The following is a 16,919-nucleotide window of genomic DNA, read 5'->3' as shown; positions in this document are numbered from 1 at the left end:
GGTAGTGGGGGTGTCACACGGCACAGGCACATGGTAACCTGCTATGATTCTGGCTGAGTACATACACCGTGTTGTGATCCTGTAGGTAGTGGGGGTGTCACACCACACATGGTAACCTGCTATGATGCTGGCCGTGTACATACAGTGTTGTGATCCTGTAGTTAGTAGAGGTGTCACACTGCACATGGTAACCTGCTATCATGCTGGCCGTATACATACAGTGTTGTGATCCTGTAGGTGGTGGAGGTGTCACACTGCACATGGTAACCTGCTATGATGCTGGCCGTGTACATACAGTGTTGTGATCCTGTAGTTAGTAGAGGTGTCACACTGCACATGGTAACCTGCTATCATGCTGGCCGTATACATACAGTGTTGTGATCCTGTAGGTAGTGGGGGTGTCACACGGCACATGGTAACCTGCTATGATTCTGGCTGTGTACATACACCGTGTTGTGATCCTGTAGGTAGTGGGGGTGTCACACCACACATGGTAACCTGCTATGATGCTGGCCGTGTACATACAGTGTTGTGATCCTGTAGTTAGCAGAGGTGTCACACTGCACATGGTAACCTGCTATGATGCTGGCCGTGTACATACAGTGTTGTGATCCTGTAGTTAGTAGAGGTGTCACACTGCACATGGTAACCTGCTATCATGCTGGCCGTATACATACAGTGTTGTGATCCTGTAGGTGGTGGAGGTGTCACACTGCACATGGTAACCTGCTATCATGCTGGCCGTATACATACAGTGTTGTGATCCTGTAGGTAGTGGGGGTTTTACACTGCACATGGTAACCTGCTATCATGCTGGCCGTATACATACAGTGTTGTGATCCTGTAGGTGGTAGAGGTGTCACACTGCACATGGTAACCTGCTATGATGCTGGCCGTGTACATACAGTGTTGTGATCCTGTAGGTGGTGGAGGTGTCACACTGCACATGGTAACCTGCTATGATGCTGGCCGTATACATACACAGTGTTGTGATCCTGTAGGTGGTGGAGGTGTCACACTGCACATGGTGACCTGCTATGATGCTGGCCGTATACATACACAGTGTTGTGATCCTGTAGGTAGTGGTGGGTGTCACACGGCACATGGTAACCTGCTATTGGTTGTACAGACACACCTCCAAAGCAGCTGACAGTACAATAGGCTCTTCTGACCTCTATGTTTCTATGGCTGTGGGACAAGTGAGGGGTGTGCCTGGAAGCTTCATGTAACACACAGGACAGCTCACATGCAGTCTGATCCCTCCGCTGTAGACTTACACCAAGAAAGGGGGGGGGGGGGGGGTCTATATAACTTTACAGTAATGTGACAGCACCATGACAAAACACTGTGTACTGTACATATCACTAGGATGTACTGTAACATGTAATGCTTATTTTAACTTTTGTGTAATGAACTTTCTGTTTTGTATACCATTGTTAGTATATAAAAAGAAATGACTGGTGAATGAAATTAAACATTTTGTCTAGTTATTTACTGAACAGATTGAGAGAAATTCCTGTCATTTGCATGGAGCCTATAGGGAGGCACAGATCCCCGTGGAGCTAGGCAATATTCTATATACGCTGTAGTGTGCACCATATTACAGATATTCTCCATGGGGAGCAATGTTTTTAGGGGAGTATACCTTTAGGCCTAGTTCACACTTCAGTGTTTGGTCAGTGATTTCCATCAGTGATTTGTGAGCCAAAACCAGGTGCAGCTCTAAACATAGAACAGGAGCAGATCTTTCCCTTCTACCTAATGTCTATGGAGGCTCCACTTCTGGTTTTGGCTCACAAATCACTGATGGAAATCACTGACCAAACACTGAAGTGTGAACGAGGCCTTAGAGTATGACATCTGAGGGTACACGTACAAACCCCTGTATAAATTTAGAGTTATATGGAGTTTAAGATAACGTAACATGTCCATGTACAGAGCAAGAGGTTGTGCGGCGGTCTATAGGCCCTTCAACACAGGAACGCTCGTTAGCGATTATCTGGTGGAATAAAGGTGCAGCCGATTACTCGATGAGAGAGCGAAACTCTCTTTTGCCAGGTACCATGCTTGTTTATGTAGACACCTAAATCGTCATTTGACGGCAGTAGATCTTGTGTTTCAAGTTCGGCGTACCAGGTTTGGATCATCTAAGAATTCCGTTGCCATCACTTATGGTCCGTGGTAGCGGAATACAGAACGGAATTCTCAGATAACCTAAACCCGAACCTTGTACGCCAAACTTGAAACACAAGTTCACTCAACACTACCTCTGGATAGTATCTGAGTGGTGGGGGTCCGACACCCAGGACCACCACAGATCAGCAGGTTGTGAACACACCGGCGCTCCTGCGAATGTGCAGACCCATTTATTTTAAAAGGGAGACATAAACTGCATATAGCACACCATACGCTGTCGTCAGCCGCAGTACCGCAAAAAAGACAGAACGTGCCCTATTGTTGTCTATTTTGTGGACAAGGATAGGACATTTCTAGAGCAGTTTAAAAAAATATGGCAGCGTGCACTCGGTCAAAACGGATACGGTCGTGTGAATGAGCCCTAAAGGTCAGTAAGCTCCATCTTTAGCACAATTCCGTGCATTCTTCCAGAACTGATGCTTCTATATGCTGGGTGCCCCTTTAGGTGAGTACACGCCCAGCTGTATAGTCGGGTCTGTGCCCATACAGAACATATGACTGCCTTATATAAGTCCTGCCGCCGTTAGTGTACCTCCGCCTTCTTGTACTCAGCCCCTCCCGCCCACATTCATGTTTACGCGAACAGGCTCCACCCCCTTCTCAGCTTTTCCATGGCAGATATATCCTTCCTCCTCCTCCTCCTCCGACCGGTCCTTCTTTCCCTCCCCGCCCCCATAGGAAGTAAAGTAGTCCTCCCTTCCTCCTTCTCTCTTTTCCCCCCTCATCCTTCTGATTTTACACCCCATCCACCTTCCACCTCCTCTCCCCCTTAAGAAGAAGGACGAGATAACCTCATTGGGAGAGGTAGTAATCATGAGCCCCTCCAGCTTCCAGAAGCCAGGAGGACGACCCCTCATCTAAATCCATGGAGGGCATTCTTTTATAAAAAATGTTTTTTTACCTGTTTTTTTAATGGACCGGATGATCTCCAACTACGACAGTGAAAGCTACAGCTTTGCGGGGGAGGTGAGCCAGAAATGCGGGGGACGTCAGATGTCTATTGTTGTGCTGTCTTCTGCGGGTGACATTGTGTGCGCCGACCTCGCTGTCATGTGACTGCTCTAATGCAGATGTAGAGTGCAAGCTCTTGGGCTTATTAGCACCAGCAGCAGTGCAGAATCGGTGACCTAATGGCAGGCAGTGCACAATCCCCCCTATAGACCATAGCAGGGGCCAGATGAGCAACCATGGGGGTCCCACTCCACCAGGACCACCATTAGCAGCAACTTCAGAATGATTTAAGTCTCTATAATGATAATATTCACTGTGATGTCAGGTACTAATGCGCACAGCGATGTCGGAGTCGGGTACTAATGCGCACAGCGATGTCGGAGTCGGGTACTAATGCGCACAGCGATGTCGGAGTCGGGTACTAATGCGCACAGCGATGTCGGAGTCGGGTACTAATGCGCACAGCGATGTCGGAGTCGGGTACTAATGCGCACAGCGATGTCGGAGTCGGGTACTAATGCGCACAGCGATGTCGGAGTCGGGTACTAATGCGCACAGCGATGTCGGAGTCGGGTACTAATGCGCACAGCGATGTCGGAGTCGGGTACTAATGCGCACAGCGATGTCGGAGTCGGGTACTAATGCGCACAGCGATGTCGGATAAGGCTAATTTCACACTTGCGTTGTTGTTTTCCGGTATTGAGATCCGGCAGATGATCTCAATAACAGAAAAAACGTTTCCATTTAGTCCTCATGCATTCTGCATGGAAAGGGATCCGGTGAGGATGTCTTCCGTTCCAGCAGCATCCCCAGAAAACGCTGTAAGCTGCGGTTTTGTGTCCGGTCATAAAAACAAAAAAAAAAGGATTCGGCACTGAAAACAATGTAAGTCAATGGTGACAGATCCCTTTTTTTTAGGAGCCTCAAAAACCAGATCTGTCACCCTTTTACTTTCAATGTTTTTAGTGACTGATCCGTTTTTTTTTTTTTCTGTTTTGATTTCACACAACTGCATCCTAACGGAACGGATGCATCCTGATATGCAAAAGCAAAACGGATCCATTTAATTCCGGTATTGAGATCCTCTGCCAGATCTCAATGCCGGAATTAACAACGCAAGTGTGAAAGCAGCCTAATAATGCTCAGAGTGATGTCACATTGTAGAGAGAATGCTTACAGTGATGTCACAGTCAGTATAGGACCAGGGGAAAGATGTAAATATATATAACAGAATGCACACGGAGTAACTTCGGTTGCGGACCCATTGAAGTGAATGGTTCCGCATATGATCCACAAAAAAATAAAACAGAACGGACACGGAAAGAAAATACGTTCGTGTGCATGAGCCCTAAAGGTGGGTTCACACGGGGCAATAATCGGGCAGAATCGGGAACGAATATTCCTGCAAATGCTGATTGCCGACAATCTGTCTGTGTAAAGGTGCCGCCGATCACCCGATGATGGCAGTAGCGAGCCCTTGTTCTGATACTGTGGAGTTAGGGCTGAAACGATTGCTCGATTGAATCAAGCAACTTGACACTAAAAAATCCTTGATGCTAATTTTTTGCATCGAGGATTCGTTTTGTCATGTGACCACGGAGCGGGAGTGAAGCGCTTGCTATTACTCATCGCTCTATGGTCACCCGCCGACCCGCACCGCGCTTCACTGTATCCTGACACATCGTTTATTTCACTGGCGCTGGGAACATGGCTAGGAGGGGGAGATGGTGGCACTGTGGGGGGGGGTGACGACAGCTGATGGCACTGGGGGCGGCGGCTGATGGCACTGGGGGGGAAGCTGATGGCACTAACACTGGGGGGGGGAGCTCATGGCACTGACAGGGCAGCTCATGGCACTGGGGGGGAGGCAGCCTGATGGCACGGGGGGGGGGCGGCTGATGAGTTTTTATAAAGAAAAACGTTCTTTTAATTTGTTTCTTGTTATTGGAGTAATCCAACAATAACTAAAAACTAATCGAATACTCGATTACAAAAATAGTTGATAGCTGCAGCCCTATGTGGAGGTGATTGCTTTTGTCTTCTCATCTTTAGGCTCAGTTTATACATGGGGGTCAGTTATCAAGCTGGTGTAAAGTAGGACTGTCTTAGTTTCCCATAGCAACCAATCAGATTCCACCTTTCAATTTCCAAAAGAGCTGTGAAAAATGAAAGATAGAATCTGATTGGTTGCTATGGGCAACTAAGGCAGTTTTACTGTACACCAGTTTGATAAATGACCACCATAGTTTTTACTTCATGTACACTGTATGTGCCGGGAAAGCTTCCATCGCCATACCTTTTCTGTAGGTTTCGAGACAAGTGAACACAGTAAAAAAAAAAAAAAAAAAAATGTGCGATATAAAAAACAGAAGAGTGATGGGCGAAAAAGACCTCGTGGTCCATCTAGTCTGCTCTTATATTATTTTCTCTTAGGCTGGATATGTCTTTGTCCCAGTCGTGTAAAGTCACTTACTGTAGATTTTCCTACCACATCTGCAGGAATCCTCAGCTACCCTTTCAGTAAAATAATATTTTCGGATATTGCTTCTACTCGTCCCCCAAACTGACTTCAGATTTTGCCCCCTTGTTCTCCCATGGAGGCAAATGACCCCTTTCAGACTTAATAACTAAACCAAATGGCCGCAATGCTTTATTAAGGGTAAATAAATTAATAAATAATTAAAACTACAAATTCATTAAATAACCATAAAAAATTCCCAATAATTACCGAAATCCACTCAGAAATAGCTGAGTGATACAGCCCCTCTAATAAAGCAAAGCGACATAAAGCATGAGAATAGGGAGGGAGGGCGGGGCGACGATCCGTTCTTGATAAAACTGGCCCAGAAGCACCGCTGAAACCCTCTTTTTAAGGACCATACTTTCCCGCCGCTGGCATCCACACCAATCAGCTGTCCAGAAATCTCCCCCAGCAACCAGCTGCACCAATCAGAGAGGATCCCTGCTTGACATCCAAGGCTCAGGTGAGGCAGGCTAAAACCAGCTGATTCTGACAGAACTTAACCCTTTTTATGAAAACCTGAAATAAAAGAGCAGGAAAGCAAGAAAAAAAAGGGGGGGGGGGGCGAGAAAAACAAACAAAACCATACTAAAGTACCCATATTAATGGTGTCATTGCCCCCATGTGTCCACCAAGCGAAACGCTCTTGGGGGCCTGAACATTAATTTTTATTTTTAAAAACACTGGAACCTATCTAACCCTTGACATATTTAAAGGTTTTGATCATGTCGCCTGTCTCCCTTCTTTCCTCACAGCTATACCGTTTACTTTATATCTTAACTGTTTGTAATTCACAGCTGACTTGCCTATATCTCCAAAGGAAGCAAAAAAACAACAACTTTCCAATACCTTAGAATAATAGAGTTTTTGCTATTGATGTTTCTATGAGGTCCTTTTACACAGACCAATGTTTCAGGCAATTATTGGGCATGAACCAAACGTTCCTGATAATTGACCGTCCGCAGAGATGAGGGCTGCATTGACATGAAGCAATCATCACTGCTGTATGAGGACAAGCGATCGCTTGTCCCCCTAGATAATCCTTGTTCCTGCGCAGCAGATTACTGTCTAGATGGCACAATCTGATGAATGATGATTTTTGGTGCTGATAGAACAACACAGTCACCCGATAAATGAGGGTTTGGTTGTTCACTGGGTGATCGCCGGTACCTTTTACACAGGCCTACACAAGCGCTTATACAAATGCTCATCCCCAGCAATCAGCCTGATAATCAGGCCTGAAATGCGTTAGTAGAGGATCCTATAACTGTGGTGGATAGTTTATCAAGATTTAGATCTACATTGTTTGGGCTAAAACATGTTTCCAATTGGTATTTGAAACAATTTTCAACAGTTTTTCCTCTGCAGTTTTCACTTTCAGTGCATCTGCAGACACTGCTTCCCCCTTCTCCTCTGATTGCTAGATCTCTAGCTTTTATCTCTGGACTCCTGGCAGCTCATAAACAATCATTTTTAACCTAAAGATGAATTTACATGCTACGAGCAGCAGCAGGTTGTCGAGAAGGAAGCGCTCCTTCCTGACAGTCGGCTGCTCGCTCAGTGGAGGTGAAGCACTACATTATCACCTCCACAGTATGAGGATGGGGTATCTCTATTGCCAACGCTCGTCCTCATACATATGCATTGTTTCTGGGGAGCAGATCGCTGTTTAAACAGCACGATCTGCTGCCCAGAAACTAAAATGTAGGTGCCTGCATGAACGACAGCTTCACCCGATAATTGGGCGGCACCTTTAGGGCTTATTCACACGAACGTATGGGTTCCGTTGTTGTATTGCGGACCGCATACACGGATCCTCAATAAATGGACCCCGTTCTGTGTGCATTCCGCATCACAAGAAAGTGAAAGAAAGTGTTGAAATTTTTTTGCAAACACCCACAAAAAATTAATTAATTTATTTTTTAGCCCCAAACTAGTAGAATGTTGTATGGTAACAAAAGAATGCTCACATACCTGGAAAGTCTCCTGCCGCTCCATTGCTCCCGCCAGTCTCTGCAGCTGCAGAGGTCGTTCTGGGGTAGGTGCAACGTCGCTGAAGCAATGGCGGATTTTCCAGGAGAGTGCATTTTTAGCACACTCCCTGTTTTATCCACAATTTTGAATTCCCTTTAACCCCTTAAGGACACAGCCCTATTTCACCTTAAGGACCAGGCCATTTTTTGCAAATCTGACCACTGTCACTTTAAGTGCTGATAACTTTAAAACGCTTTGACTTACCCAGGCCGTTCTGAGATTGTTTTTTCGTCACATATTGTACTTCATGACACTGCTAAAATTGGGTCAAAAAAGTTAATTTTTTTGCATAAAAAAATACCATATTTACCAAAAATTTTGAAAAATTTGCAAATTTCAAAGTTTCAGTTTCTCTACTTCTGTAATACATAGTAATACCCCCAAAAATTGTGATGACTTTACATTCCCCATATGTCTACTTCATGTTTGTAGCATTTTGGGAATGATATTTTATTTTTTGGGGATGTTACAAGTAGGGGTGCACCGAAATGAAAATTCTGGACCGAAACCGAAAATTCAGGATACCCCTTGACCGAAACCGAAACTGCCTTTTTGCCCAAATACTTTTAAAAGACCCCCCACCCCATAACAGTGCCATCCACAGACCCCCACCCACCCCATAACAGTGCCATCCACAGACCCCCACCCACCCCATAACAGTGCCATCCACAGACCCCCCCCCACCTCATAACAGTGCCATCCACAGACCCCCCCACCTCATAACAGTGCCATCCACAGACCCCCACCCACCCCATAACAGTGCCATCCACAGACCCCCACCCACCCCATAACAGTGCCATCCACAGACCCCCACCCACCTCATAACAGTGCCATCCACAGACCCCCACCCACCCCATAACAGTGCCATCCACAGACCCCCACCCACCCCATAACAGTGCCATCCACAGACCCCCACCCCATAACAGTGCCATCCACAGCCCCCATTGTACAATTAATAGATTAATAGAAAATAGCGGGGAGGAACTGGGAGGAGGAGCTGGGGGCTGGTGCGTTCACTGTTCTCCGGCCCCCAGCTCCAGTAGTTATAAAATGTTGTACAATTAATAAGAAATCTATTCATTTGGCCCCCCTCTGCAGTATTACATTCAATACAGCCACATCATACTCACAGGGCTGTCATCTTAATGCTGGCCGGCCGGGCAGAGGAGCGGCAGCGTCACAACTGACGTCATGTGCCCGGCCTACTTTCTGAATGAAGGAGGCGGCGCAGGCATGTGACGTCAGTCGTGATGCTGCCGCTCATCTGGCCGGCCGGCCAGCACAGCCCTGTGAGTAGGATGTGGCTGTATTGAATGTAATACTGCAGAGGGGGGCCAAATGAATAGAATGCTTATTAATTGTACAACATTTTATAACTACTGGAGCTGGGGGCCGGAGCACAGTGAACGCACCGGCCCCCAGCTCCTCCCCGCTATTTCCGGCCGATATGTAAAAATATCGTCAGAAACAGATTAGGTGCATTCTCGGCCGATATTTTCGGCCGCCGAAATTTCGGTGCACCCCTAGTTACAAGGCTTAGAAGTTTAGAAGCAAATTTTGAAATTTTCAGAAATCTTCAAAATCCCACTTTTTATGGACCAGTTCAGGTTTGAAGTCACTTTGTGAGGCTTACATAATAGAAACCACCCAAAAATGACCCCATTCTAGAAACTACACCCCTCAAGGTATTCAAAACTGTTTTTACAAACTTTGTTAACCCTTTAGGTCTTCCACAACACTTCATGGCAAATGGACATACATTTTTAGAATTTAGATTTTTTGGAAAATTTTCCAATATAATCAATTTTTTCCAGGAAAAAAACAAGGGTTAACTGCCAAACAAAACTCAAAATGGGTTGCCCTGATTCTGTAGTTTGCAGAAACACCCCATATGTGGTCGTAAACTACTGTTTGGCCAAACGGGAGCACGTAGAAAGAGGGGAATGCCATATGGGTTTTGGAAGGCAGATTTTGCAGGACTGGTTTTGTTTATACCATGTCCCATTTGAAGCCCCCTGTTGCACCCCTAGAATAGAAATTTCAAAAAAGTGACTCCATCTAAGAAAGTACACCCCTTAAGGTATTCAAAACTGGGTTTACAAACTTTGTTAACCCTTTAGGTGTTCCACAAGAGTTATTGGCAGATGGAGAAACAATTTAGAAATTTCTATTTTTTGGAAAATTTTCCAATATAATCAATTTTTTCCAGGAGTAAAACAAGGGTTAACTGCCAAACAAAACTCAAAATGGGTTGCCCTGATTCTGTAGTTTGCAAAAACACCCCATATGTGGTCGTAAACTACTGTTTGGCCGAACGGGAGGACATAGAAGGAGGGGAACACCATATGGGTTTTGGAAGGCAGATTTGGCAGGACTGGTTTTGTTTATACCATGTCCCATTTGAAGCCCCCTGTTGTACCCCTAGAATAAAAATTTCAAAAAAGTGACTCCATCTAAGAAAGTACACCCCTCAAGGTATTCAAAACTGGGTTTACAAACTTTGTTAACCCTTTAGGTGTTCCACAAGAGTTAATGGCAGATGGAGAAACAATTTAGAAATTTCTATTTTTTGGAAAATTTTCCATTTTAACCCTTACTTTATTACTGAAAAAAATGGGTTAACAGCCAAACAAAACTCAAAATGGGTTGCCCTGATTCTGTAGTTTGCAGAAACACCCCAAATGTGGTCGTAAACTACTATTTGGCTAAACGGCAGGACATAGAAGAAGGGGAACGCCATACGGTTTTTGGAAGGCAGATTTTGCTGGACTGGTTTATTTACACCATGTACCCTTTCAAGCCCCCTGATGCACCCCTAGAGTAGAAACTCCATAAAAGTGACCCCATCTAGAAAACTATGGGATAAGGTGGTTGTTGTTTTGGTACTATTTTAGGGGTAAATATGATTTTTGGTTGCTCTATATTACACTTTTTTGAGGCAAGGTAACAAAAAAATAAAATTCTAAAATTTTTCTACATTTGCTATTTAGTTTTGTGGAACACCTAAAGGGTTAACAAAGTTTATAAAGTAACTTTTGAATACCTTGAGGGGTGTAGTTTCTTAGATGGGGTCACTTTTTTGGAGTTTCTAGGCTACATCAGGGGGGGCTTCTAATGGGACATGGTGTCCAAAAAAAAAACTGTCCATCAAAATCTGCCTTCCAGAAACCATATGGAGTTCCCTTCGTTCTATGCCCTGCCGTGCGGCTATATAGCCATTTACGACCACATATGGGGTGTTTCTGCAAACTACAGAATCAGGGCCATAAATATTGAGTTTTTTTGGGCTGTTAACCCTTGCTTTATTACTGGAAAAAAAGGATTCAAATGGAAATTTTTGGCACCGTTTTTATTTTATATTTTTAACACCGTTCATCCGAGGGGTTTGGTCAAATGTTATTTTTATAGCGACGACTTTTACGCACGCGACGATGCCCAATATGTATGGCTCTCAGACTTTGGAGACACTAAGCAGGCATCCTAAAACTGCGGCCCTCCAGATGTTGTAAAACTACAATTCCCACCATGCCCTGCTGATGGCTGTAGGTTGTCTGGGCATGCTGGGAGTTATAGTTTTACAACATCTGGAGGGCCGCAGTTTGAGGATGCCTGCACTAAAACTAATATTTTTTTTGGGGAAAAAAAATTGTTTCTGTGTCTCCAAAGTCTGAGAGACATAGTGTTTTATGTTCTCTAGGGGACTGTTGGAGATTATAAAAATTTAGTACTCCATGGAAGTGTGATACTCCCTGAAGCAATCGATAACGCAGAGGCCCGGATGATCGGGGCAAGTGTCACACTGAGTAGTGGTGTCCTTCCGTATCCCCCTCTTGTGACACACTCTGCATCTTTTTTGGGTTCGTCCCTTCTTTCCAGTATGGGGGACCACACCTGGAAAGTGTTGGCCAGGGACGATCCGGGCGCCTCCAGTTCCCGAGGTACTCCGGCCTGCTCTTTCCCGGTCCGAAAAGATCAGGTCTTTGAGGACTGCCTCATAGAATTGGAGGAATGTCCCTGTGCTGCCAGCGCTTCGGGATAGTACAAAAGAGTTGTACATGGCAACCTGCACCATGTAGACCGCAACTTTTTTGTACCATGCCCGGGTTTTGCGCATGGCATTATATGGCTTGAGGACTTGATCAGAGAGATCAACTCCTCCCATATACCGATTGTAGGCGACGATACAATCGGGCTTGAGGACCGTTGCCGCGGTACCTCGCACAGAGACGGGGGTGGTGCTGTTACCGTGGATTGTGGACAGCATAAGGACATCCCTCTTGTCCTTATACCTGACCAGCAACAGGCTTCCACTGGTAAGGGCACGGGTCTCACCCCTGGGGATAGGTACCTGGAGGGGGAGGGCAGGGAGGCCGCGTTGATTTTTCCGCACGGTCCCACAAGCGAACGTGGATCTGGCGGCAAGGGACCTGAACAAGGGAATGCTGGTATAAAAGTTGTCCACGTACAAGTGGTAACCCTTATCCAGCAGTGGGTACATAAGGTCCCACACGAGTTTCCCGGTAACACCCAGAGTGGGGGGACATTCTGGTGGTTGAATCCGGGAATCTCGCCCCTCGTACACACGAAATTTGTAAGTGTACCCTGAGGTACTCTCACAAATTTTGTATAGCTTCACGCCATACCTCGCCCGCTTTGTGGGAATGTATTGGCGGAAACTGAGTCTCCCCTTGAACGCAACGAGAGACTCATCAACCGCGACCTCCCTTCCAGGTACGTAGGCCTGCTGAAATGTGGCCCCACAGTGATCGATGACCGGCCGTATCTTGTACAGCCGGTCATAGGCAGGATCACTTCGGGGGGGACATGCTGCATTATCGGAATAATGCAGACATTTCCGGATGGCCTCAAACCGGGAGCGTGTCATGGCCGTACTGTACAGTGGGGTCTGGTATAGGACGTCCCCACTCCAGTACAGCCTGACACTGGGTTTTTGCACTAGACCCATATGCAGCACGAGGCCCCAAAATGTCCTCATCTCGGCTGCACTGACCGGCGTCCAGCCACCGGGTCTAGCCAAAAATGAGCCCGGGTTTTGAGCGACGAACTGTTGGGCGTACAGATTCGTCTGCTCCACCATCAGATTCACCAGTGGGTTACTGAAAAAAAAACTAAAAAAGTCTATTTCAGTAAACCCCACTGTGGGAATCTGGATTCCAGGATTGCCAGCGAAATCCGGAATCTCAGGCTCAAAGTCCACTGGGGGACACCAGCTAAGTTCATCGGCAGGGGGCTCCGGTGAACTTATTTGGTGGGCCGGGAAACCAGTACGAACCCCAGGGCGGCTCGTACTAGGGTGGGCCACAGGATCCCTAGCATGTGTGGCCCCTGGCTCCGCCTGGCGGCGTCTCCGCTGCTTTGGTGGCTCATCGTCATCCGATGATGATGAGGAGGATGCGGATGACAAAAGGAACGTGGGGTCATCCTCATCCTCACTGGGGCTCTCAGAGTCGGAGGCAATCTGGGCATATGCCTCCTCGGCCGAGAACACCCGGCGGGCCATGGGTGTGTGTGTAAACCTTTATTCTATGTGCGTGTGTGTGGGGGCACGGGGATGCGGGGGGGGGCAAGTGGCAGGGGGGGTCTGGGGTCTGAAAGCTGAAACAAAAAAGTTTAGAATAAATGTGCTTTTTTTTTTTTTTTTTTTTTTTTCCCTAACTTTTCCCTTCCTTCTATCCCTGCCTAAAGGTGCCTCTCCCTCACTGACCCTAACCTACCTGGGTGGCGATGGGTGCAGGAGGGTGATGGATGCCGATTAGGGGGACACAGGAGCTGGTGCTGGACGATGCTGCACGGTCAGGGTGCTAGACAGGAAGAGGAGGGGAGAGAGGAGCGCAGGAAGTTTGAATCTCGCGCCTCTCTCCCCTGCACCAATCAGCACCCTGGACAGCGGCGTTCAGCACCAGGGCCAGCTCCGCCTCTGCAAATCCTCGGACTGCGATAGGTGGTGTATAATTACGCCACCGATCGCAGTCTTTTTCCGGTTCATCGGGTCACAGGACACCCGAATGGACCGGAAACGCAGAAAACCGCAGGTCTGAATTGACCTGCGGTTTTCTGCGATCGTCGATGCGGGGGGGTCAAATGACCCCCCCTGCATTGTTACAGGATGCCGGCTGAATGATTTCAGCCGGCATCCCGTTCCGATTAACCCCCACGGCGCCGGCATCGCTATTTAAAGCCATGACGTACCGGTACGTCATGTGTCCTTAAGGACTCGGGAAACATGTCGTACCGGTACGTCATGTGTCCTTAAGGGGTTAAGTTTCTATGGGATATTTTAATTGCAATCGGTTTTGACATGGGCGCGTTGCAGATGACTACTTTGTGGCCATACAAGCCGCAGCACTCTCAAATGAACTAATCAGGACCTCACTGTCTAGTTCTGTGATGGCAAACCTCCGGCACTCCAGCTGTGGTAAAACTACAACTCCCAAGATGCACACTTGCTTGGCTGCTCTCAATACTCAACTGGAGTGCCGGAGGTTAACCATCATTGGGACTCTAGTTGGTCTTCACTGTTAATGGCTGCATGGTTTTGTGGGTGCCACATGGCCATTAACAATGAAGACCAACTAAACAATGCAGTGACCCCCCTGTACTCAGCTGCAATGGGATCCATGCGGCCCTTACCTGTGCCGAGCTGAGAAGTCCCAGATCATTTGCGAGCAGTTTGACAACCGTTTCTCAAGACAAGACAAGTCTTCTGCCATGTTCATAACATAAGAAAATAGAACCGCAAGCATTTGTAGTGTGCTTTCCTCACCAATGGGACTCAGACTGGAAATACTCAATGCTAGAACGTTGGTACTTATTCCCCAACATCCATTAGAGGGGTTCTGCCAGGATGGAAACATATTCCCTATCTGATCAGGAGGGTCTGACTACTAGAACCTACACCGATCACAAGAACAGGGTTCCCATGCCCACCAATGAATAGAGCGGCACATCACGCATGTCCATTGCTACAGTATTCCAAAGTGCTATCTCCTAAAGTCCCATAGTCCAAAGGGGATAAACAGAGCGTCATCAGACATTTGTTACCTGCCGCTCCATTGATACAGGGGCATACGAGCTCTGTTCTCATGAGTTCCAGATACTCATGATCAGGTACTTGAACAGTGGTCCCTAAAATTACAATAATAATTGGTTCCAGGACGACCATTGTATGTTGAAACCATTGTAAGTTGAGTAACTGGTTCCAAAGTCCAAAAATGTCATCCAAGATGAAAGAAAATGAGGATTTAAGAAAAATAAGCAGATAACTAAGACATATAAACCTTGATTGGTTGGCTCTGAGTCTGAGACATTGTATGTTGAGTCTGGTTTCAACTTACGATGGCCCAGAAAAGACCATTGTATGTTGAGACTATTGTGTCCTGAGGGAGCACTGTTCCCTGTCTAGTGGATACCTTTCTATCTTGGCACAAACTCTTTAACCTCTTAGGTATCAGAAAACCTGCTGCGTTCTCCTATCCACAGTAACATCAATGGGAGAGAGAGCTTTCACACCACATATCCATCACTTCCCCAAAATGTAGGCTTGTGTTGGTGTACATCCCAACTAGTAACACCCATCTGGACCTTCATTGAAAACTTCTAGTAATTCATTCATAAAGTCTAACAGAAATAATAAAGGAATTCCACAACATAGTCATAAGAGTAGATGCTCCAGAATTGTAATTACATAGGGAATGTAAGCAGATACTAAAACAGACATGTCAGGAGAGGGGACAGGTTCTCTTTAAAGACTCCTGTTTCCAGGTGTAAGCAGAGGCTGATTTCGGGGTCCTACTGTTATTGTCCAGTGAAACTGCTGGCGTCTGTATATTTTCTGCCTAAGCATTGTGGTATTACATGATGACTTTTTGTGAACATGAGTGACCAAGTAATACTTGATGTTCTACATTATGATGCCTGTATGTGTTCTCTCTGTAGGGGTTGACTGTCAGCTCTTTAGAACATCGGTTGTGTGTTGTAGTGAACACTGAACTGTGTTTTAAAGGGGTTATCCAATCCCTATAATGCCAGGGTCCCTCATATACATTATACTTACCTGCGTCCCTCTGGGTCCCTGCACAGCCAGCCGCTGCATTTCCCCATTGCGCGGATCAAAACATCTGGCGACAGGTGTGGGGGCTGCAGCCAATAACAGGCCTCCCTAGTACAGTTTAATGCACCCTGTGGGGCACACTAGAAAGGCCTAGGTGGCAAGCACAGGGGGATAGACCCAGAAGGTTTGAGTTGGACCTGCCGCAAGCAAGCTGGTCATCTGGAACATCAAGGGGTAAGTGGAGCAGCACCCGTGCCTGCCCGTGATAGAAGAACGGCGGCCACCACGAGCTGCCAATATAACAGTCTTCATTTTATCAGATTAGTGCCCAAGGAATTCACAAATAAATTGTGTAGGCAGAAGAATCTAGTGTGGAACAAATATGTAGGTGCGTTGGATGAATCAGGAGTCCTGATGGGAGCTCTCTATATGCTTCCACCATGTACCACCAGCAACGTGTGTCTGCTCTACTATTGTTCCTCATTTTGACCTGTGGATGAGAAAACCTTCCAATTGCTGTGTGTTCCCTGAAGGGGCCTAAAGGGAGTTATACAATAGATTGCATGTCCTACTTGCTGTAATTTGCAATTTATTTTGAATATATAATTTTGCAGGGTGTATTAAGAAGTAGTTTTGCATTTTAGCTAGAAATTGACCCATAGCTTTGACTTATGTATGAGAATTGCTTTGGTATTTGTGACACGGTGAAGGGTATTGTCTGGGAAAACAGGTATTTTCCTCCCAGTGTGTGCTGCTGGACTGATTGGCGGCCAGGTGGGGTCAAACCACAGACTAGATCTCAGGTGTCGGTCCGGGGTTTTGGAAACACTTAGCTGCCTTTAAAAGACAGCGGGGATCAGCAGAGGGGATCTCTGTGTTGAGATCAGAGGCTTGTGCAGAGTTGGAGGGCTGAGACCCAGATGTAGGGGAAACAGGCCTCCTAAAGCCTGCTTATGGACTTGACAAGGCAGAACTGCCAGTAGGGTGTGAACTAACACCCAGGAGATAAGGTGACTTTCTTGCTTTATGAACTTTTCGTGTGTGTGAACGAACACCAAGACTGGAAAGTGACTTGCGTTTGGTGCTATACCTTATATGTGAATAAACACTGAAGTTTTGCTTTACAAACTGGCATTTGCCTCTGTA

General features: G+C 46.5%; 1 protein-coding gene across 1 annotated transcript in view; it reads left to right on the top strand.

The window, feature by feature from the left end:
* The first annotated feature begins 2,845 nt into the window (after positions 1 to 2,845).
* CCNI (cyclin I) overlaps positions 2,846 to 16,919 on the top strand; it is a 67,931-nt gene continuing 53,857 nt past the window's right edge. The window contains exon 1 of the mRNA XM_044304414.1: positions 2,846 to 3,162. The gene's annotated coding sequence lies outside the window, so the exon portion shown is untranslated. The remainder of the gene's footprint in view (positions 3,163 to 16,919) is intronic.

Source organism: Bufo gargarizans, chromosome 1, assembly GCF_014858855.1.
Source record: "Bufo gargarizans isolate SCDJY-AF-19 chromosome 1, ASM1485885v1, whole genome shotgun sequence".
Lineage (NCBI taxonomy): Eukaryota > Metazoa > Chordata > Amphibia > Anura > Bufonidae > Bufo > Bufo gargarizans.
Note: the sequence above shows the minus strand (reverse complement) of the source record. Positions and strands in the feature narration are given on the sequence as shown.